The sequence below is a fragment of the Triturus cristatus genome, chromosome 5_1, assembly GCF_964204655.1.
Source record: "Triturus cristatus chromosome 5_1, aTriCri1.1, whole genome shotgun sequence".
Classification (NCBI taxonomy): domain Eukaryota; kingdom Metazoa; phylum Chordata; class Amphibia; order Caudata; family Salamandridae; genus Triturus; species Triturus cristatus.
The window spans coordinates 889,411,225-889,430,855 of NC_140587.1; positions in this window are offsets into that span (position 1 = coordinate 889,411,225).

Below are 19,631 nucleotides of genomic sequence, written 5' to 3' on the forward strand. Positions count from 1 at the left end.
CAAATATGGTATTCTGTATTTTACAGTGAGTGATGAAAGGTTATACTAGTGTATGATGAGGTGTATCAGATTGTAACGTGGATGATGTCATCAGTGATGTCATCAGTGATGTCATTTGAGATGTCATCAGTGATGTCATCAGTGATGTCACTGACCATGTGATGAATGATGTAATATGTGACATCATCAGCAGCGCATTGCGGGTGCGCGAGTTATAGTTTGCAGAACTAACTATAACAGAGGAATTTCTATGGTTTTGTATGAGTGAAATGTCCAGCTAACTATAACACCCCTGAAACCTATGGGTTTTTCTGTGAATTTCTAAGGTTTTTTAAATGCTAATTTCTAACTATAACGTCTCTGAAACCTATGGTGTTTCCAGTGAATTTCAAAGCATTTTTAAATGCTATTTTCTAACTATAACATCTCTAAAACCTAAGGTTTTTTAAATGCTAATTTTAAAGTGTAATAGTAGTTATACCTATTTTTTTTGTACTGATTTTCTACAGTTTTTTAACTGTTTATAAATATTTTATTCATTAAATAACATTATATATTTTTCTGAAAATTTCCCAAAAAAATGTTAAAAAATTAAAACTGAAATATTGTTTCATTTTTTTGTTTTATTTTTTTTATTTTAATATATTTATATTATTTTCTTTTTAATTTTTTTTTTCAATTTTTTTTCGGAGTCGCGCACCCAAAGCGTACACATCACGGTGGGTACACGGATTCTAGCCGCCATTTTAGAAACTTTGTGAAGGATCAGCGTACGGTGTGCGACGGCTGCTTGTTTTTCAGTTACATCACATACATTTAATATTATGTGATGTGCGCGATTGGTAAGTGACCAGTCCGCGACTCCTGCTCCCACGCATTCGCGACACATGCGCATTGCAGTATGCGATGCTTGCGTGGTGGCGGGTCCCGCGTGACATCATATACGTGCTGGAGTGCACTGGGTGCATTTTCTTTTATGTTCTAAAATGATATGTATGTGTGTTTAATATACATATTAGGGCAAGAGACTATCTAAGATATTCATAAAAATAATATATTTGCACTTATAATAAACTTATTTTATTTTTAAATATATTTTCGCAAAGTCGTGTCGGTGCGTGCTTCGTGAGCGCAGAGTGCGCGGATCCCATGTGACCTCAAAAAAAAGATTTCATTGGTTCATAACATTTTTCACTGTAACTATTGAAAGACCCCACCCATTTTAATCATTCTTGTTGGAGCATCTTTAGAGTGAGATCTCTTTTCCTACATGAACCCTTTTTGCTTGTTTTTTTGGTGTTTTTCAAAAATATCACACAAAATGGCATCTGGACAGCAGCAGCAGCAGGAGGAAGTATCTTCTAAAGAAGAATTATTGCAGGAGGCACCACGTCCACAGAGGCCGGAATCTTTCATGTGGAAATTCTTCACTTTTCCACCTGGAGAGAAGAAAGTAAATGCGGGAAAGGTGACGTGCAAAATTTGTGACCGAGTCCTGTCAAGAGGCAGTGAAAAAAAATACTCTTGTGGCACTGCTTCTATGTACAAGCATCCCCGGACCACACATCCTCTCAATCTTGCTCGGGAGGAAATGAGGCGAGCTGTTTTGAACCCCTCACCTGCTGTGGCAAGTACATCTGGAGCATCCTCAGGAACACCTGCAATGGACATTAGGCCAGAATTCACCTTTCTCGAGCAACACTGCGTGAAGTGTAAGAAACTTATATGCTTCGGTGAGAAGTCGATGGATGCAGTTTGTGCTGTGCAACGCAACCATCGTTGTTAATTTTTTTGCTTTTTTTGTTTTTGGAATGATAAGTAATTCCAAATGTTTCCTGTTTTATTCGTTCTTTTTTTTGTTCATTTTTTGAAAAACCCCAAAAAATACAAAACTGTAAAATAAAATTAAAAAAATACAAAAGAAAAAAGAAGAAAACAAAGTTCTTATCAGAACTACCTTATCTGGTTAAAGAAAGAACTATAATTGCAAGGTAATGTGTGAAAAATTGGTTGAATATATGTATACTGCATGATTGAATGAAAGAATGCATTAGTAGAGTATGGTGAATTTATAGGTGAAGATTTATGAGGAAGTACTGCAGCGTGACACTGCAAACTCTTTGCTGCACTGCACTGTGGCATTTCCGAAGCACAGGGATGTGACATATGTACATGAATATGTTGCAACTCTGTGATTCCCTCTGCACTGCTGCACAAACTGCAGCCATGCGTTGACACAGGCACCCGTGCACCATGGTGCAAGGATGTCTGTGTCGTGTGGAGATTGTTTTTGTGCAGGAAGGGACACCTTCCTGCACAAAAACAATCAGTAAAAGCATTTTCCTCTTTCATTGTATGCTGTGGAATGCAGCATGCACTGAAAGAGGAAAAAATGAGGAGAAATGAAAACAATTCTCCCCGTTGCGCCTTGCTACACCAAATCTAGGATGGCGCAGCATTCACACACATCTCCAGATTCACAATTTCTCATAAATCTGGAGATGTGTCTTGTTTTATGGGTGTTGCGTGGGAACACCCACAGCAACACCTATGGGACGCCCCTTCAACGCAAAGTTCTGTGTATGAAGGGGTCGTATTTACAAGGAGAGGAAAAACCACGCAGGGTGGCTTTTCCTCTCCTTGTAAATATGAAGGAGTGCCTGGCGCCATCACTACGTTACATAAAGTGACGTACTGGTGGCGCAGGGTGCTTGTAAATCTGCCCCATAAGTGCTTAGGTATTGGCAGACTGATACAATAAGAACATAGTGCTGGATGGGTGATTGGAGAATTGCATGAGACTGACTGGAGGTATCCTACGCTGCATGGGTACTACTTCAGTATTTAATGGAGTGGACCAATAGTATGTATCTGCTTAGAGATTTGTAGGGATTATGTACAGAATATTTTATGTGTACTTCTGTTGGTGCCTAGGTCATTTTATACGAATACCACTAGTAATTGGAATGATGACAGTGCTGCAAACAGAGTGAACACTTAATTTATAAGTGCTTACGTATTGGTGGAGTGATAGGATAAGTAGACAGTGGTAGATAAGTGATTAAAGAAGTGCATGGGACAGACTGGACGATTCCTACACTGCATGAATACTAACTGGGTATTTAGAAGAGTGTATCAATAGTATGTAACTAGTTAGGGGTCTCCTTGGATAGTGCACAACATATTATAGATGTACTTGTGTTAGTAGCTAGGCCATTCCATAAGTTCATGACTAGTAACTAGAATAATTACAGTATTACAAACAGAGTGTATAGTGAATTTAAAAGTGCTTAGGTATTGGTGGAGAAAATAGGATAAGTAGATAGTGCTGGATGGGTGATTGGAGAAATGCATGGGACGGACAGGAGTATTCCTACACTGCATAGGTACTAACTGGGTATTTAGAAGAGTGTATCAATAGTTTGTAGCTGGTTAGAGGTGTGCATGCATAGTGTACAAAATATTGTACCTGCACTTGCGTTTTTCACTGCGCCATTCCTTAAGTATACGACTAATAACTGGAGTAATTTCAGTGTTGAAAAGAAAGTGCGTGCTGAATTTATAAGTGCTTATGTTTTGGTGGAGTGATAGGATACGTAGATAGTGCCGGATGGGTGAATGGAGAAGTGCATGGGACAGACAGATGGATTCCTAGACTGCATAGGTACTAACTGGGTATTTAGAAGAGCGTATCAATAGTATGTAGCTGGTTAGAGGTCTGCATGCATAGTGTACAAAATATTGTACCTGCACTTGTGTTAGTGGCTAGGCCATTCCTTAAGTATATGACTAATAACTGGAGTAATTTCAGTGCTGCAAAGAGAGTGCATGCTAAATTTATTAATGCTTAGGTATTGGCAGAGTGATAGGATACGTAGATAGTGCTGGATGGTTGAATGGAGAAGTGCATGGGACAGACAGAAGGATTCCTAGACTGTATAGGTACTGAGTATTTAAAAGACTGTATCAAAGCTATGTAGCTGATTAGAGGTCTGCATGCATAGTGCAAAGAATATTGTAGCTGTACTAGTATTGGTGTGTCTATGGTTTCGAGAATGGTAGTCTGTATTTTAGGGTGTGAGGAGGTGCATCAGATGATCACGTAGATGATGTCATCAGTTATGGCATTTGAGATGTCATCAGTGATGTAATCAGTGATGTCACTGACCATGTCATGAGTGATGTAATATGTGATGTCATCAGCGGTGCATTACTTTCATCCAAAAAGCTGGCAGCCATATTGGCCTGGTCACGATGTGAAAATTCAGGAATTGATACAATAAAGAAAAAAAACCAAGTGTTAATATGCACACAATGTCATTTCAGCATATCTTGCCCCGTGACCGCCATACCTGTATGTTCGTCAGTGTGGCGTATTCATTATAAACATACTTAGAATTGCAAACATCAACATAAACAATGGACTACACATTACTTTAAAGTGAAATGTTATCGGCCATGGTAATCTGGGCACGTTGCGTATTATAATGGTTCTTACACGAAAAAAAGGGGTGTTAATATACACACACTATCCCTCAATAAAGTTCTAGCGATTATAGTTTCATTCCATTCACAGCTCATTTGAGATGTCATGAGTGATGTCATGAGTGATGTAACTGACCATGTCATGAATGATGTAATGTCTGAGGTCATTAGCAGTACATTGTGGGGGCGTAAGTTATAGTTAGCTCAGGTAACTATAACTGCTGAATTTCACTGGTTGTGTATGAATGAAATCTGAGTCTAACTATACTGTCCCTGTAATCTTTGTTTTTTCAGCAAATTTCTAGTTTTTTTTTAACGTTAAATAAGATCCATATCCCAATGGATGGTGGGGGGTTGAAAGCAGGGTCTGGCATTGTGCTGCCCCCATCCAAGCTTGCTGATCCTGCCTTCCCTCCTCCTAGCCATCCATTGTCCAAGTCCATGTCCCTGCACCCTTATTACAGCCCTGTGTGGCCGTTGTTCTGCCACTGGCTTTACCGCCTTCTCTGAACAGTTAGCTTGCTGCTCCATCCACCTCCCTATCCTCTGTTGTCTGAATCCATGGACTAGCATCCTCCCTTCTGCCATGCATGGTCTGATGTGCTGTCACTGCCCTCCATTTAGCATGATGTACCAGTCCACTCCTCCTGCCCTCCATTGTCCAATTGTATGCCCCATCATTGACCTCCTGCTTAGCCTCTGTGCTTAGCTTGCTGCCCCTATTCTCCTTCCTGCTGCCCTCCGATGTCTTTGTGCATGCCACTGCTCCATACTTTTTGCCCACAATGTTCCATGGACCTGCCACTCCTATCAACGCTACGTGTTCTGTTGAGCTGCCACTCCCCTCCCACCTGCCTAGCGTTGTCAGATGACTGTAACCTGTCCCTGCCACCTCCACCCTGCCTGTCCACATTCCATGCCCCTATCCCCTTCCTCCTGTCATCCATGGTCCATTTTACTGCCACACCCTTCTGCCCTCCCTGGTCTGTTGTGCTGCAACTGCTCCTCCTGCCTGCCCCGCATGGTCTGTTGTGAGGCCCCTTCCCCTGAACACTCTTGTCTGTGCCCAGGTCCTGACCCTCCCTTATATCCTCCATGATCCTTTGTGCATGCCCCTGCACCCTCCTTCTTGCCCATCATAGTCATTGTGCTGCCACTAACCCTCCCGCTTGCCATGCATGGTCTTCTGTGCTGCCACAGCCCCTCCTACCTTCCCTGTGTGGTCAGCTAGCTGCCCTTGACCCCCTCCCACCTTCCCTCCATGGTCTGTGTGTATGCCATCATAGTCTCACTGTTGCTCTCCATGGTGTGTCTCGTTTCTAGTGCCCATCTTGCCTGACCTCCATGGTCATCTTGCTGCTCCTGCCCTGCCCCCTTGCCCCCAGCCCTCTGTTTCCATGTGCAGACCCCTATTCCATCCCTCCTGACTTGTCTGTTCCATTGTAATGCCCCTGATCCGTCCCACCTGCCCTTTATGGTCTGTTATGCTGCAGCTTTCCCTCCTGTCTGTCCATTATGGTCAGCTAGCTACCATTGCCTCTTTTCCCTCTGTTCTCTGTTGTCCATGTGCATGGTCCTGTCCCCTCCCTATTGCTTTCTATGGATTGTTGTGCTGCACTCCCATCCTGCATACCCGGTGTGGTGTATTGTGCTGCTGCAAACCCTGATGCCTGCCCTGTAGGGTCAGTTTGGTGCACCTCTCCATGTCCCTCCTGTCCTCTGTTATCCGAGTCCATGTCCCTACCCCAATTCCTCCTGCCTTCCATGATCCAATGTACCATACTTGCTAACATTTTGAACTTGGTAAGAGGGAGATTTTGGAAAAAAACTGGGGTATTGATTTTCCCCTTTGAGTTACATTGAAAAAGAGGAGATTGCAGACAGGAGACAGATCAAATAAAGCCCATTTGAGCGTAAAAACATTGGATGGTTCCTGGCTGAATCGGGTCTGTTGTCATGTATGGTTGTACTACCACTGCCTCTTCCTTCTGCCCACAATGGTCTATTATATTGCCACAGCCTCTCTTGCTAGTCCTGTATTATTGGTTTGTTGCCCCTGCCCCCTTTTCCACTGCCCTCCATAGTCTGGTGTGCTGCCACTACCCTTCCTGCCTGCCCAGTGTGGTCAAATGGTTGCCTCTGCACCCTCCTACCTACCTTCAATTTTCAGAGTCCATGCCCCTGGCCTCTGCCTCTCAACAGCATCCTAATGAACAACTAGATTGCTAACATTTTAAATTTGTTAAAAAGTGTGGAATGCCAGACGTCATCTTGATGTAATCAAACCTGTAATACCTAGAGCATTTGCTTTAGAAATGACATATATGAGAGGGTCTTATTTGCATCAAAATTATGGTTAGTGCTCTAAAAAACTAAAATGAGGATATATTTTCTGAGTTTTCAAATAGCGACAAAGCACTTTTAAATTATTTGTTATCTTTATGTTTTTTAATCCAGTTGACCACTTGATTAAATGTTGCACTTAGGGGAGAGGATGTGGTGTTACTTCCAGAGCTGCAGACTTTGCAACTGGGGACCAGGTTGGAGTTTTTGCTTCAGCTCGACATTCTGTGATTCTGGTCAAATCACTTAATCTCCCCATGTCTACAACCAAAATGAATTTGTTCTTGTGTGATGTAACCAATGCTCATGTAAAGCACTCCAATACCTGACAAGTCTGCACTATATAAAACTGTAAAAATACAAAAAATAAAAAGTGTGTTTCATACTGCTGTCATTGGGCTACAAGTAGGCTACATCTAGGTGATATTTGTGCTGCATTTGGGCTCTTTTGTCTCATTTACTGCAGTCTCCTCAGTAGGAAATTCTTTCCGTTTTTTACTTTGATTCCATCAAGAAGGTATTCAGATACGTCACACATTTGACATAAATTCTGAATGTTAGCACTCTAGTTGCTCATTATATCATTGTAGTAAAGCCACTGCTCACCAGTGAAGTCTGCTGCTGGTATTAAAAGTGCATGTTTCAGTCTGCATGTCAGAATTGTTTAATGAAATAGAAGAGGATTTGAGAAGTCACTCAAAATGTGCCCTAATTTTTCTTTCTTCAGCACTAATCATAATTTCTACGGCAAAATGAACCCCCTCATTGTGTTCCTTTTTAAATTAAATGTTTTAAGTGTTACAAATTTATTCCAATCAAGATGGCTTCAGGTGTGCCATACCTTTGTCATAAGTAAGACAGTATGCACTCTAGTTGTTCTTAAGAACACTCTGGGACATTCTGTCATTGGGCTATACTTGGGCTACATCTGGGTGATATTTGTGCTACATTTGGGCTCTTTTGTCTCTGGTGGCCATCTTGGAAGACCTATTTGTTATGAAGTTTCCTAATTTCCTCATTTACTTCAGTCTCCTCAGTAGGAAATACTTTCAGCTTTTTACTTTGGTTCCATCAAGAAAGCATTCAGATGTGTCACACATTTGCCATAAATTCTGAATGTTAGCACTCTAGTTGCTCCTTAGATCACTGTAGTAAAGCTACTGCTCACCAGAGTAGTCTGCTGCTGGTATTCAAAGTGCATGTTTCAGTCTGCATGTTAGAATTTTTTAATGAAATCGAAGAGGATTTGAGAAGTCAAAATGTGCCCTATTTTTTCTTTCTGCGGCACTAATCATAATTTATATGGCAAAATGAACCCCCTTATTTTGTTCCTTTGCAAATTAAATGTTTTAAGTGTTACAACTTTATTCCAATCAAGATGGCTTCAGGTGTGCCATACTTTTGTCATAAATTAGACTGTTAGCGCTCTAGTTGTTCTTTAGAAGACTCTGGGACATTCTGTCATTGGGCTATATTTGGGCTTCATCTGGGTGATATTTGTGCTACATTTGGGCTCTTTAGTCTCTGGTGGCCATCTTGGGAGACTTATATGTTATGAAGTTTCCTAATTTCCTCTTTTACTACAGTCTCCTCAGTAGGAAATACTTTCATTTTTTTTCTTTGATTCCATCAAGAAGGCATTCAGATGTGTCACACATTTGCCATAAATTCAGAATGTTAGCACTCTAGTTGCTCATTAGATTACTGTAGTAAAGATACTGCTCACCAGGGAAGTCTGCTGCTGGTATTGAAAATGCATGTTTCAGTCTGCATGTCAGAACTTTTTAATGAAATAGAAGAGGATTTGAGAAATCACTCAAAATGTGCCCTAATTGTTTTTTCTGCAGCACTAATCATACTTTCTACGGCAAAATGAACCCCCTCATTTTGTTCCGTTTTTAAATTAAATGTTTTAAGAGTTACCACTTTATTCCAATCAAGATGGCTTCAGGTGTGCAATACTTTTGTCATAAGTAGGACTGATAGCGCTCTAGGTGTTCTTTAGAACACTCTGGGAAGCTGCAGTAGAACACATAGGAATCAACTGACAGTCTCTGCCCTTGTTGGATGTACATGTTTTACTGAGAATGTTAGACTTCATTCTCACATGACTGAGAAACATAATGTGAATTTACAGAAAATATGCTCTCATTTAGCTTATAGATCACCTTCCAAACCTCTGTGGGAAAAGCATGAGAAAATATTTTTCTCTCAAACATGATTCATGGTATCCCAGCAGAAGGCTTCTTCACATGGTAAAATCACCTTAGAACACACCACAATTCCTAAAATGAGTATGGTACCATCAACAAATGATTTATAACATAACTAAAGTCTTAAAACTTTCTATTAACTGCAATGCTTTTAAATGAGGTGCTATCATGTATATTGGTCCCAAGATGGCTGCCAACACTTCTTGGATGAAGTGCTGACAGACAATCAGATCTCACAATGAGATGTGTGGTTAGGCTCCGCCCAGATATATATGTGATTTGACTTTTGATTTTCTCAGGAACTGCTGAAAGGATTTACACCATTTAACCAAAAGGCATGACTCTGAATCAAGGGCTACCTTTTTGCCAAATTTGGTGTAATTCCGTTCAGCAGTTCGGGCTGTAGCTGCGACTAAAGAATCCTATGAAAAATTGCATGGGGAAAAAGCGTTTTGGGACCCCTCTTTTTTCTCGACCCCCGCTTGACGAATCACCCCGAGACTTTCAGGATAGGAGCGGACCTGAGCTGGCCAAATGTGTTGACAATTTTGCGAAGATTCGTCAACCAGCAATTGGGAATAGAATGTTGCGGATTTCATATGGAAAATAGGTCCTAACTATAACTACCTAATGGCGATCGCCAGTAGGTAATATATATATATATTACGTACTGGCGGTCGCCAGTAGGTAGTTATAGTTAGTACCTATTTTCCATAGGAAATCCGCAACATTCTATTCCAAATAAGTCTGGCGCCGGTTGATGAATCTTAGCGAACTTTTTCAAACTTTTGGCTAGCTCCGGTCCGCTCCTATCCTGAAAGTCTCGGGGTGATCCGTCAAGCGGGGGCCGAGGAAAAAAGGCGGGTCCCAAAATGCGTTTTCCCCATGCATTTTCCCATAGGACCTTTAGCCGCAGCTACAGCCCGAACTGCTGAACGGAATATTACCAAATTTGGCAGAGAGGTAGTCCTCAGTTCAGACTCGTGCCTTTTGCTTAAATGTTCTTAATCTGTTGATTAGTTCCTGAGAAAATTGCAGTGAAAAGTACATATATATCTATGACCTCAGAGGATCCGCCCACCCTATGCGCACCCTGAGCGCACCCTCTGCGCACCGTGCGCGCACCCTCCTGAACACGCGCTGAATGCTAATTGGCTGTCAAGTGATTGTCAACATTCGAAAACAGGAACTGTTAGCAGCCAATTTGTGCCTCGGTAGAAGCGAGGCTGAAGAAGTAAGGGGAATAAGTGTGTAAAACATATAAAGGGGGCAGGGTAGAAATACTCTGACCCTCTAAACCTGCTTAGGGGGTCCTAGAAGGACTCCCAGGACCCTTTTTTTTGTTTTTTTAAACCGCAAAATGCGCGCTGAGTGCGCGGATCCGGCCGTAAAAAAAAACGAAGCGTGGGTTACCGCGCTTCCTTATTAATTAGCCCCCGGGGGGACCAAACTCCGGGGGCAAACACTGTAACATTAATTGGGGGGCCAAAGGGGAGCCCCCCAGCCCCGGGGACCACTACCCCCCGGGGCTAGAAAATAAATGTGTGGGGTGCTGAACAGCCCCCACAAGGGAGGTCTGGATGCACTCAGATGGTCTCTGTAAATGAAATGGCAATTTGAAAAGTAAGATTTTTCTAAAATGGTGCATAACATGCAGTTTTGAAAAAAGAAAAGAAATGATTGGTTGTTTGACAACATTCTACACTGAAAACTAGGGTGCATGTTACTGTTTTTTAAACGCATTATTCTTATTGGTTAACGAAAACTGATTAAAAGGAACATTATATATGATAAGCTGATATGTTGAAAGATCAAGCACACTTGCTGTTTTGATTAGAAGCATTGTGTGCTGAACTTGTGACCTGTGTGCTCAGTTAAATGCTCCATGAACTGTTTCTATGGTAACAAGCAGAAGGCAGATTGGGGGTAGGGTTCAAATGTATATAATTTGGAAAGGGTTGAACTGTTTAACCAATAGAAATGTGTGTTAGCTTTTGAATTAATGTGGGAAGGAATGTTATTTGATGTTTACATGTATATGTGTGGAAAATGAGAGGGAAACTTTGCCATTCTTTGGTTTTGCTGACAGGTGCACAGTGCAGAGATTCTGTATAAGAAAATCTGGTGTGTGACTGACATACTTCTTAATCTACAAAACAACTTGAAAGGTGAGTTATTTAATTGAGAGGGGATGTATGTGGTCTATTTTGATTTTACTCAGACTAATTTATTTCTCCCGCTGAAGTGCAGGGAGTACCTTTTTTGTCTACAATCTTATTGTCAGTGTGTGTGCATTTAGAAACCATTCTGTGATAAGCATTTGTGTTTTTCATGTGTTTGCAGACAGATAACTGTGCTGTTTTCATGTTTTGGTAGAATTAGAAACCAGTCATTGTTTATGTATTTGCAAAATGAGTCACGTTTCTACACTAAAATGTAGTACTCCTTCTAGGTTAAGAAACGTGTTTTGGTACAATGCAAGGGATAGTGTTGTTTGTCTAGAATCACACAGTGAGTCTGTGTGCATTTAGGAATCATTCTGAGAGAAACATTTTGGTACTAATGTGTAGTAGAACAATTTCTACAATGTGTGCAGTCACCTTCCATGTTGTAGACTAGTAAATGTATTTTGTACAAGGGATAGTTGGTTGTCTACAATCACACTGTGAGTCTGTGTGCATTTGGGCAACTATTGTGAGAAAAGCATTTGGTAACATCATGTATTTGCTGGCAGATAATTGCTTTAAAACCTGTTTTTTTGTCAAGTTTGAGTAGCATTAGAGGCCAGTCATTGCTTATGCAATTGCAAAACGAGTCAGACTTTCACAGTAGTGTGCAGTATTGAAATATGTAGAATATGTACATTCACCTTACCCCTTCTAGACTAGTGATTGTGTCTTGGTAAAGTACAAGGAAGAGTGTTGCTTGTCTAGAATCCCACTGTGAGTCTGTATGCATTTTGGGAACCACTGTGAGAGAAGCTTTTGAGTACTTCATATATTTACATACACATAACTGCTTAAAAACCTTTCCTGTTCTCAAGTTTTGGTAGAATTACAAGCCAGTTATTGCTTATGTATTCGGAAAATGAGTCAAGATTTTACACTAAAGTGCAGTACTGAAATATGTAGAATGTGTGCAGTTACTTTACCTCTTCCAGAGTAGTGAATGTGTTTTGGTAAAGTACAGGGGATAGTGTTGCTTGTCTAGAATCACACTGTGAGTCTGTCTGCATTTGGGTAACCATTGTGAGAGAAGCATTTGGTAACATCGTGTATTTGCTGACAGATAACTGTTTTAAAACCTGTCATGTTGTCAAGTTTTAGTAGCATTAGAAGCCAGTCATTGCTTATGCATTCATAAAATGAGTCAGGCTTTGACACTAAAGTGCAGTACTGAAATATGTAAATTGTGTGCAGTCCCCTTACCCCTTCCAGAGTAGTGAATGTGTTTTGGTAAAGTCCAAGGGATAGTGTTGCTTGTCTAGAATCACACTGTGAGTCTGTGTGCATTTGGGCAACCATTGTGAGATAAGCATTTGGTTACATCATGTATTTGCTGACAGATAACGGCTTAAAAACCTGTCATGTTGTCAAGTTTTAGTAGTATTAGAAGCCAGTCTTTGCTTATGCATTCACAAAATGAGTCAGGCTTTCATTTTAGTGTTCACTATGGAAATATGTAGAATCTCTGCAGTCACTTCAGCCCATCCACACTAGTGAATGTGTTTTGGTAAAATAGAAGGAATAGGGTTGTTTGTCTAGAATCACACTGTGAGTCTGTGTGCATTTGGGAACTAATGTGAGAGAAGCATTTGGGTGTTTCATGTTTTTGCAGACACATAAGTGCTTAAAAAGCTATCCTGTTCTTACATTTTGGTAGAAATAGAAACCATTTTTTGTTTCTGTGTTTGTAAAATGAGTCAGGTTTATACACTTATAAATCCACCCAGGCACTTTCCTTGCAATACTCTAATCATTCAGTCAGTACCCAAGTACTCATGGAGTGAGGCAGGCCTTAGCACATGGATTGATTAAAACGTCTATCCACTATGCATGCAGGCCTCTAACCACCTACACAATTGTCTTTCACACCTTCAATTGACCAGTCAGTATCTATAAACTCCAATAAACACCCTGTCACTCCCCTTGCAGACCTCCAGTGACTCATCTGGCACCATGTACTAATCTATCCACTGCGCCAAAACCCCAAAACTTGAAAAGATTCACTCAGGCCCTCTCCTTGCACTACTCTAATGATTTAGTCAGTATCCAGGTAGTCATGCAGTGACCCAGGCCTTAGCCCATGGACTGTTTCAAACGTCTATCCACTATGCATACAGGCCTCTAACCACCTACACACTTGTCTTTCACACCTTCAATACCCCAGACAGTATTCATACAGTTCCTGCAAACACCCTATCACTCCTCTTACACTCCTTCAGTGACTCATTAAGCACCATGTAGTAATCCATTTACTGTGCCAAAACCCAAACACTTATAAATTCACCCAGGCACTCTCCTTGCAATACTCTAAACATTCAGTTGCTATCCAAGTACTAATGGAGTGAGGCAGGCCTTAGCACATGGATTGATTCAAACACCTATCCACTATGCATGCAGGCCTCTAACCACCTACACACTTGTCTTTCACACCTTCAATACCCCAGACAGTATTCATACAGTTCCTGGGAACACCCTGTCACTCCCCTTACACTCCTTCAGTGACTCATTCAGCACCATGTAGTAATCCATTTACTGCGCCAAAACCCAACCAGTAATAAATGTACCCAGGCACTCTCCTTGTAGTACTCTAATGATTGAGTCAGTACTGAGGTACTTATGTAGTGAACCCAGCTTTAGTACATACACTGCATCAAACGTCTACGCACTATGTATGCAGGCCTCTAGCCACCTACACACTTGTCTTTCAGACCTTCAATACCCCAGTCAGTATTCATACAGTTCCCGCAAACACCCTATCAGTCCCCTTACACTCCTCCAGTGGCCCATTCAACATCATGTACTAATCCATTGAGTGCACCAAAACCCAACCACTTATAAATTAAGCTAGACACTCTCCTTGTAGTACTCTAATGATTCAATCAGTACCCAGGTACTTATGTAGTGAACCTGGCCTTAGCACATGGAGTACTTCAAACGTCTATTCACTATGTATTTAGGCCTCTAACCAGCTACACAATTGTCTTTCACACCTTCAATTGACCAGTCAGTATCTATAAACTCCAATAAACACCCTGTCACTCCCCTTGCACACCTCTAGTAACTCATCCGGCACCATGTACTAATCTATTCACTGCACAAAAACCCAAACCTTTAAAAGATTCATTCAGGCACTTTCCTTGCATTACTCTAATGTTTCAGTCAGTACCCAGGTACTCATGCAGTGAAGCATGCCTTTTCACAAGGACTGCTTGAAATAACTATCCACTATGCATGTAGTGGTCTAACCAGTTTCACACTTGTGCTTCAGGCCTACATTTCCACAGTCACTATGCATACACTCCAGCAAACACACTCTGACTGCTATTGCAAACCCATAGTGAGTCTTTCAGTACCATGAAGTAATCTATTCAGTAAAGTAAAACTCAAAAAACTGTGAATTCACTCAGTGTCGCTCCTTATAGTACTGTAATCATTCAATCAGTAAGCATGTAGTCTTTCAGTGAGGCAGGCATTAGGGCATGAATTGCTTCAAAGTAGTATGCACTATGCATGTAGTGGTCTAACCACCTTCACACTTGTGCTTCAGGCCTATAATTTCTTAGTCAGTATTTATATAAAATGTGTTTGTATAGTAATAGAAATGTCTAATATATAAAGCTATTAATATACATTTTTTTGTGATTATTTTTTACAGATACTGTTTATTACCATTAAAATAGAGAAATCATGCCGGACAAAGTAAGAAAAAGAAAAGAACAGAAAAAGGACAGTTACTTGAAGAAAAATCAACCACAAGTATTGAATGAACAACATAATGTGGCTAAAAAGAAAAAATCTTCTGGTAAGATCACAAAACAATTTATTAAAAATGTTTATAGGACCAGACAGAATGTACAGAATGCTGAAACCTCTGAGAATGCTTCAACTAGACAAAATATTCAAAATAATAGGAAAAGCAAAAAAGCAAATGGACAGTCAAAGGAGACGAATTATGGTAAAAGAAGACAAAATCAGTATAATGAAATACACAAAAAATTATTTTACAAGAGAGTAGTACATAATTTGCTGAAAGATGTGAAGAAATATAAAAAGAGAGCTCTATTTTATAAAAAGAAGAAGCATATTGAAACCATTGTTGAAAAAGCTTTTGAAGTAAAAAGGAAACTATTCATTTTAGTATTAAACAGAATTCGATCACTAGATAAACCAATCCATTTAATGAAGGCCAAAAGTAAGAGGAAAAGAGTAATTAACAGAACAAATTTTTGTGATTTTTTGGGGTGAATGGAAACACAGTTCAAGTTCAGAGCCTTTCTTTACTAAAGAGAGTTATTTACAGAGCAATAATTTATTGCATGCAGTTGACACCAGAGGTCGAGGTTATGAGGTTAGAAATGGTTGTCCAATGACAAAGAAAAAATGGTTCAAAGAAATGCAGAAGAAGTGATAGCTGATGAAGTTCTAGGGAGACGTCCTAAAGACTCTGTGTACACTTGGGATTGCAGTAGTATTTGTAGTGTACGACAAGAATCTATTGATAAATTATGCAGTTTCTTACAAGCATATAGTAAAAAAAGTGTTAAACAAAAGATTAAGGTGTTGCAAGGACTAGACCCTTGCAGAGTGAGAAAAAATACTGGGTTGCAAGGTCATTCTCTGGCTTGTCTTTCTAGGAAAGTTTGTCAAAGTGTTTTTCACCATTTCAGGATGTTGGCAGTACATCATACTCAAATGCAGAAGTTAGTGAGAAGATTGTATTATGCAAAAAGTCCAGCACTAAAGTTAAATGAGTTGAACAGTGCTCTTTTGCGGGGTCAGTATCAGATGTGAAGAAGGTTTGTGATGATATTGAATTTTGTTACTTTGGTCCTCAGCAAGAGAGTGCAGAAACTGACACATTAATAGAACAAAATGTTGAAGACAATGTAGAACCCATGATTACAAAAGATTTTGAAGATCAAATCACAAAGTTTAAGGTGATTTCAGGTGAAAGACCAAATGTTTCTTGTATTTGTTGTCTGCGAACTCACTATAAAAATCAGACTAGGAGTGTCAATCTGTATTTAAAAAGTTAAACAGAAAATAATGATAAGTGGAAGGAATTTGCAACTTATTTGTTGGTAGAGGATTGTTTAGATTTTGGATTTGAGCAGCGTATTTGCAAATATTGTTATAACAAATTAGATGAGAATAAAATGCCTGCTAGAGCTGTTCATAATAATCTAGAGTTGGTTGCTATTCCTCCAGAGCTGATAGATTTAAATACCTATGAGTCTATTCTCATTCAATGTGTGCACCCGTTTCAGGCTATTGTTTGTATGGAGACTAAAACAGGTAAATTGCCTCCATCAGACTTACAAAGAGGATTGAAAGGAAGAGTTGTGTATTTACCGTTAGATTTAAAGAAAAACATTGAAATTATTGGTGTAGACCGTGCAGAAAATGAACCACTAGTCAATTTAGTTAATGGTGTTCCTACTAAGAATAAGAAAATCTGGCAAGAGTTAATGGATGTTAGAAAAGTGCAAAAGGCAACATTGTATCTGATAAAAAATAATGAGTACTATAGAAATGTGTTTGGAGGAGAAGAAGAAATAGATTTAGCAGAAGATACTTAAACATTAAGTGGACAAATTGAAAAAGTGGACATGTCCAGATGTGAAGAAATCTATGAACATTTCAGTGTACATCCACTTCATTCCAAAGAAGTGATGGGGAATATGTTTGAGTTGTTCCAAATGAAAAAAGCAAGAGGAAGCCCCATGAGTGTATGGGAAGAGAGCTTGCAAGCTCGTTGTTTCCCGCATTTGTTTCCAACAGGAAAAGGTGGACGATATGATGAACGTCCTGTGCAGATTCCTGCATCTGAATATCGGACTACAAGATAATATGCAGAAGATCCAAGATTTCGACAATGTATCCCTTATATGTTTCATCTTCTGTTTGAAAGTGACTTGTCTGGACTTTCATAAGCAGTAAATCACATTTTAAAAACTGGAATGCATCTGCAACATGTAACTACAAAGGATTTTATGGATGAAGTGCATCAGAGAGATGATCATTTAGAATCTCATTTGATTAATCTGATGGCATGTCAGCGTGGGACTAATGAATATTGGCACCGTCGTCATGGAGAAGTGAAATGTATGCTACGGAACTTAGGAACTCCTAATTGGTTCGTTACACTAAGCTGTGCTGAGTATGATTGGGATGATTTACTTGAATTTCTTCGAGAGGCAAATTCCAATATAAAAAATATTGAATACTAGAGACCTGGAGAATTGTGCTCTTTGGATCCTGTTAATGTATGCAGATATTTCAATCATAGATTTGAAGCTATGATGTCTTTCATCTGCAATAAAAAAAATCCTCCTCTTGGAGAAGTTGTGGATTTCTTTTGGAGAAAGGAGTATCAAGCAAGAGGTGCTCCTCATATACATATGTTGTTATGGATCAAGGACTCCCCCAAATTTGGAACAGATTCAGATGATTCTGTTTTGTCTTTCATTGAAGAAATTATTAGGGGTGGGCGGAATTTGCGGAATTAACCTTCGCAAATTATCGCGAGAATGTTAAAAATTATCGCAAACAAGCAGAAATATCGCGAAGATGCGGAAGTTTTTTTCCGGCATGTTCGCGCGATTTTCTGCATGGTTGCGGGTCGCCAACTTACCCATGTGGCTGCTTGCGGGCGCAGCCATCTTGTTTTGAGTTGTTCTCGCGGTGCATGATCGCGAGAAGAAAGACGTGATCGCGCGACGCATGACGTCACTGCGGGCGCGAACTGTCGCGAGACAGCGCAAATGGCTAAAAACAATACAACATCTCATGGAGAACGCGACCGGATCAAGAAAACTTGTCGGCGAACGCAGGGATTCAGGTAAGGCGATCGCGCGCGCGCGAGAATGTATCATTTTACAGCGCGAGCAAGAAACAAATTATCGCCAAGCTGCGGAAACCGGAATTTTTGACATTTTCGCGCTCTCCGCGGAACGCAAAAATGTCAAATTATCGCAAGTTCCGCGAACGGAACGAAATTTTTGCCCAGGCCTAGAAATTATCCAGTTTCAGTTTGAAGATGTTATCGCATCATGAAATTGGAGCATATGAATGCTCAGATCGGTTATCATCTGCAAGTCTATACTCCAAAAGTAGAAGAATCATTTGGGTGAGTCTAGGTCTTGCAGCAATGCGAAATCGGGTACTGAAATCTGTTCAAGAAATTGAATATTTAGCAGAAAAAGAACTAGAAAGTACAGATATTTTGAAAACGAATATGTTGGACACATATTACCCAAACAGAAGTCATCATTTTGAGAACATGTGTCTCTATGAAGTGCTGCACAACTAGACTTTTAAATGGAATACTACAGAGAACATCAATGATGGAAAATATGCAGTGATTGGTTCCGAATGATGTTTGTTGAAACAAAGGAAAGGAAATGTAATTAATCACAGGAAACTGAGTTGCAACACTGCTGATAAAAGGGAATTTAACTATTTAGCACTTTTGCAAATGTTCAAACCGTAACGTTCAGAACTGGAATTACTTGAAGATTTTCAGAGCTGTGAAGGTTCATTTAATGCTTGTAAAGATAGCATACAATGCAGTGCTTTTGCAAATTATGTGAAAATGTTGAATGATGAAATTGATCAAGAAGCTACAATTGCAGCTGAGATTGCTAGAGACAGTTCTCAAGACAGTCAAAGTTCTGCTGCACTGAGTCAAGATCCACTAGGACAACCAATTTTTGAAAATGAAGCAGCAATTGCCATGAAAGAAGTGGAAACAGCAATGCATCAAGCTCAAGAAGATGTAATGCAGTTAGGAAACTTGGAAGAACAACTAAATGTGAACAGAAACAAATATATCAGCAAGTGAAAGAACAGATTGACCATGGATTACTTCATGAAAAGAAAGAGTGCTCATGTACATCATTTCAACCTATCCGAATGTATGTGAGTGGTCAAGCTGGAACAGGAAAAAGTTTCTTAATTAAAGTAATTACAAGTTATCTGCAGAAAACAACTGAGTCGCTTTTGTCTTGTGTTGTCACTGCTCGAACTGGGTTGGCAGCACATAACATTAAAGGAATTACTTTACATCGTTTACTAATGCTACCAGTAGAGCATGAGAACACATTGGAATACCACAAGCTATCTGGAGAAGCTTGTTGTGAAGTTTCTGGAGTCCTGAAGAAAATGAAACTTCTCATTATTGATGAGGTAAGCATGGTCTCAAACTTGATGCTTGCCTTTGTGCATTTAAGAATGCTGCAAATTCTTAAAACAGAGTATGACGTGTTATTTGGAGGAAAACACGTCATAGTTTTTGGAGATCTACTGCAACTGACTCCTGTAAAAGGACAACCAGTATTTAAAACACTTGCGCATGAAGATACCA